We start from the raw sequence: 6,006 nt of genomic DNA, 5'->3' as shown, positions 1-6,006 counted from the left end.
AGTCCGAGTCCGACCGGAAAAAGCCGAACACTCATGGATTTTATGTTTCTTTCTCTCTCTTTTTTCCACGAGTATCAGACTTTTGCCATAGAGACAGGCAGGGATTGGCCTCAGCAGAGAAGGGGAGTGACGCCTTCATTTTTTGCTATTGGTGGGAACAGATTTGTTATTTTATCCAAATTCTAATTCTCCAGTATCCACATGAAGGATAAAAGTGCATTTGTATTATTTTGAATAAGTTTGGCTGCTATAGGCTACTGAAGCTGCAGTGAAAGAGAATATCCATAAAATAATATTTTCACTCTCTGTTTTGAAATAGCACAAAAATAATCCTCTAAATCAAACTGAACTGACCAAAAATACAAATCAAACAAAAATGTAAATATATGTAAATATACCCACATGACTGTAGGAGAAACTGTTAATGCTGGGAAAGACACACATATTGATACAGTGAATCACACAAGTAGATACTGAACTACCTTTACGCTGCTGTTGTTAAATAACATAATACTGTGTAAATTGCTTGATAAACAGCATCAATAGTAAAACAAAAAAACGAGGAAGTAATGTGTAAAGTGACCTTGCAGGAGAGATGATGAAGAACAAGAGTAACATCTCACTATCATGCCACAGCTGCCAAACATCAGATAATAAGAATATGCGGTCAACTACAACACCATCAGCAGCAGCAGCATGTTTGTACACCATAATCTACAGGAAACCAGAAAAACCGACCTGAGTGATAGCCTCAGTGATCATGTTACATTTATATATTTCCATCTATGTCTCAGCAAGAATTGTAAATGTGTGCATTTTCCAAAAAATGTCAGTCTAGGTCTGTGTGGATTCACACGTTACACTTGTTACTTGACAAAGTTTGGGATCAAAGCTCAGAAGCAGCAGGTGAATAAGTCACAACATCTGCCACACACTGGAAACATGACTCACAGAGTGGAGACTCACATTTATGCAATTGTCGACAACCAGGAACAAACAAAGGGCCATGCACATGCACGCACACATGCATGCACAAGCACACACAGGTAATTTTGCATGATGATCCTGACTGTCTGAATTCTGTTTTTATCCAGATTCACTGTAGGAGCTCAGGCAGTTTGTCATCTAATGAGTTAGCCCAGGCAGAGAGAGAAGGAGAGAGAGGGAGAGGGAGGAGAGAGAGAGAGCCTGAATCTTACTGCAGGCGAGATGATAGAGAGCGAGGGGGGCTTCCCTGACTCTGCTGATGACAATCCCTGTAAAGCCAAGTGCAAACTGCTCTGACAGCGTGGCTAATTTTACAACATCTCTCCCATCGTTCCTTCGCTTTTATTCTTTCATTTTCTCCCTCCGCTGTCTCTTTCTCGCTCTCCCTCTCTCTTTCTCTCTCTCTGCCTGAAGGGCTCTGTCCATGCGATTAAGGAATCATTGAATCTGATTGGCTAATATTTCCACCATAGGAAATCAGAAGGATCTGAGCAAGAAGAACGGCGTCTCGCGTGTGCTTCATCCCTTTAGTTAGGATCTGTCTCAGATAATGAGACCAAACACTTCTAGAGGCCTGTCGTCTGACCCGACTGCACGCTGATCATGGAAACACCATGCAGACAGTAGACTGTTGGAGAAAGAAATGAAGCTATATTAGTGACACAAATAAGGTGGTAGAACTGATAGAAGATGATCATATCAGCATGTAAGTCTGGTGCAGAAAGAGTGACACTTTAAAGTGAGACTGTGTCACTTTTGTTGAACAATTGGCACTTGTAACCAGGGCCGTTGCTATAAATTCTGGCCCCCCTGAAAGAATACTAAAGTGGGCCCCTGCCCCCTCACTTTTCCACTTTTTTTCTTAGACTACGTACATATTATCATTTTTTTTATTCAGCCTTTTATTTAGTTTTGATGCTAATGCAGCATTACTATGAGTATTAGTCAGGGTCTAAGCAGAATAATTCAGTCATACAAAGATTAGACTATGGGGTTTTTAGTGGGCCCTACTTGTCGCTGGGCCCCTAGAATTATCATCACCTTTCTCCCCTATACAACGGCCCTGCTTGTAACGATTGCAGGACAATGTGACATCATGAGGCGACTGGACTGAAGGTAAACAAAACTCTGGTGAGGTAAAAAATCTGTTTACTTCCTGTTTGCCTATTTATTTAAGAGTCACGTGAACTGACTTCAGCTATATCACTTATGGACAATTCTCCTCTCATAGCTTTGGCTGAGTGTTGAGTTGACTGAAGCTCAAGTCATTGCTAATGCAACCATGGTGAAGAGCAACGACCACGTCTTTTTGCATGCCGGGAAATAAAAATCCACAAATAGACACAAAAGAACCTGAGGGGCTCCCAGATGCAGCCATTCATCTCTAAACTTTCACTACTGTGTGTTACTATGTAACATGTGGAATCGAGTTTCAAAAGACAACTGGTATTTTGCTGCAAAAAAAACCCCAGTCCTGGTCCTGGGCCTGTTACTGTACATGTATGTGCTGAAGCTCGAGGAGGGAGCGAGGTAGGGGAGGGGACAACAGAGAGGAACCTGTCACACACACTGACAGGTGTCGAAATGCATTTCAAGAAACTGAGAGCACACCTGGGTACCGTCGCTAAAGGCCAGAGTGTGTGTGTGTGTGTGTGTGTGTGTGGGGAAGACAGACAGAGCACAAGAGGAAGTAGAGCAGCAGATAATAACCAGGGAGAAAGATGCAGGGTATGATGATTCAGTGTGTGTATATTTTCTTGTATCTCTGCCATTTAGCTCCAAGCCTCATCATCATCATCACATGAGATCAGCGTCTTAAATCAGCCAGATGACGACTGCAAATGAACCTGCCAACGCTTGTGTGAACCTGAATGGATCCGTGCCTTAATAGTAATGGATCGCACTGAGTGAGTGGCACCTTCAGTGGAAATCTGGATGGATGGAGATGTAGCAGGTGCCACCGAGGGGGGGGAAGAGAGAGAGAGGAGCAATAAGAAGCAGAGCGGAGAGAGAGAGACAGCAGAGCAACAGTAGAGGAACAATCACTATTCTTCCTCTCTGGTTTAAGCCTCTTTCATATTGCGACACACAGAGGAATTATAGCGCAGAGACTAGGTCAGCCACTTATCCATCTCATCCAACAATGCAACACGCCGCAACTCCACAGCAATTACTGCTCAGCCTGAGCCGCTGCCAGAGCACGTCCACGTCCTCTGGTGCTGCTGCTGGTTCAGATGCAATAATAACAAATACAACAACAACAACAGTGACTGCTCGGCTGCAGAAGAGGTGTAAATATTTAGAAGCACTTGTGGCAATCTGAAATGTGTATTATTAGTCAGAAAAGCAAGAAGAGATGGGAGGATTCTTTATATGAGAATGAAATAACAGGAAAAGAATCATAGAAATATCAAGATAAGCAAGAAATTCATCAAATATGCACATTTATAGGTGAAAAACAGCAAAAGAGAACACAAGACCTGATTGTGTTCTGCTCACTCTCCGCAGTTCAACGCCACAGTTGGCCGAATTTGGATGGATTCATATATTTCACACTCGCTTGTTAATTAAACCTATCCTCATATGCCTGTGACAACACAAAGCAATGAAACATGATTAGATACTGGAACAATAGACGAGCTTTGGAAATATTTCTGGGTAAAATGGCATTAGCCCTGGTTTCATTCTGCACCAGTTAGACAGCGTACATAATCAGGATTAACTTTAGCATGATGGGGGGAAAGAGAGAGAGAGAGAGAGCAACAGAGAGGAGGAGGAGGAGGGGAGAAAGAGGGGGGGTGAGGGAGAAGAGAGGGTCATGAGAAGAGACAATTCACCCTCAAAGTCACTCACCCTGGCATTGGAAAGTAACACTGGTTATTACAGTGTAATGAGTCTCTTCCAAATGCTTCATCCATCCACACCAGAAGGGTTCTCTCAAGCCCAGGTGTGTGTCTGTGAATACGCAGGTTAAAAATACATATTGTAAGCCTGTGTGAGGTGTACGTTCACATTTTTATGTTATTTCTATCAGCTACAGATGAGCCAGCGTCACATTTGTGGTCTGAGATGTAGTTAACACATTGTATAGGAAACAAAACTGTGTGAATAAAAAACAAACTACAACTTTAACATGCAGGTATCGTGAGTAATAGAGTGTGACAAGAGCACAAGAACGTAGGAATATTGTGACATAAACATATCTGACACACACACACACACACACACACACACACACACACACACACACACACACACACACACACACACACACACACACACACACACACACACACACACACACACACACACACACACACACACACACACATGATGACACTCTTCTCAGAGCGCGAAGCATCAGGGTCAGGTATACACTTCCCCTACCCAGAATCCCATCTTGTCCATCCGTGGTCGGAGTCACTGACGGAAAGGGAAATGAAGGAGAAAGGACACCATGATAACAGACATATCCGATGTGTTGCTAGGCAACTAATCCAGCAGGCATTGGGGTAACAGGGCCAGTATGTTTTGACAATGACAGCCAATTATCGGCCGCCTATCTTGCAGCGAATGCGTCCTGCTTTAGTCTCGCGCGCTGCAGTGGTGCTGCACAATGTTTACTGGTGCACAGTGTTTATGGATGTGAATCACACTTTTACTCCATAAAAAAAAAAAACACCAAATCCATCCCATGAGCAATGTTCATACCTCCAGGCTCTTGGTCAGAGGGGACAGGGGATTACATAAGGTTTTACAGATGGGCACAGATTAAAGGAAAAAACCTGAAGGGGTCACTGAAGAATGATGACCACACACTCGCCAGATCTTCACCCATCAAGGACCAACATGTCAGAGTTATGCATTTGCACTTTCCACTGCAATTTACTATTTTATGTCTTGCTGTGAATGATGTTGTTTATTGTGCAGCTGGGAAACTGAATTTCCTTCGGGATAAATAAAGTATTTATCTATCTATCTATCTGACTACAGTGTCCACCATCAACTAAACATCAAGAGAGGGAGAGATTGTGTTCAAACACCATGTGAACAAGCACTGAAGCTGCTCTGGCAGCACGTGGTGGCTCAACACCTGATACTCAGGCATTTTTAGTTTAGTCTTTCATTTAAGTTGTCGCCTGTCTGTATGTTGAGTGTATGTTGCTAGTAGTGTTTGTGTGTGTGTAACTGATTTGAAGGATGTAGAGCTGATCCATACCTGTGACTTTACAGTATCTGAGGTTTTCTCACAAAATTCCTTTTGCACATTTAACAAAAAGTTGCATCACAGGATCTCTAGCTCCCTCTGTTGTCCTCTTACCAGGACAACACTTCACTAGTGCAGGATTTAGTAGCTCAGTATAGCTCTTTATTATGTGGACCTACAGTATATGTTCTGTTGTACACTCATTAAAAAACAATTGGAAGAACATGAGATTGCTTCATTGTTAATGTGGTTAATATACATTTAATTTCATAATTTGTCAATAATGGCCTGATGTTTTCATTTCATTATACATTGGCTGAGTTCTTACTGGATAATCCCATCCTGATTTTGTGGTAATGACATGGTCCTACTTCTCATCTCCTGCATTATTACTAATTAGTGAATTAATAAAAAGTGTAATTCTGTCTCCTCATGTCCCCAAGATATAGCAACTAAATAAGAACGCAGACATTGAATAGAATTTACATCCTTTATTCTTATATGAATATAATACTAGTCAATATTTGACACTTATAATTGAAAATAGGTTTTTGCCTTTTTACAATTTAAAGTGCAGTGCTATATATACAAACTGAAAAACTGTTATCAACTGTGATGCATCATTGGATGTTAGCTGGGTGAAATTTTAAAGGAACAGAGGGCAAAAAAATACATACAGCTCTTTATGGGCTCTAATGGTCACACATGTTGTACTTGTCCACGTCCACGTCCTGATAAGTGATGTCACCGTAGGTGTCCTCCATCACCTGTCCAACTTGGACGTGGTCAGAAAAGCATCACAGTCACAGTTT

Source organism: Trachurus trachurus (genome assembly GCF_905171665.1).
Source record: "Trachurus trachurus genome assembly, chromosome: 5".
In the NCBI taxonomy this organism is placed as follows: Eukaryota; Metazoa; Chordata; class Actinopteri; order Carangiformes; family Carangidae; genus Trachurus; species Trachurus trachurus.
Note: the sequence above shows the minus strand (reverse complement) of the source record.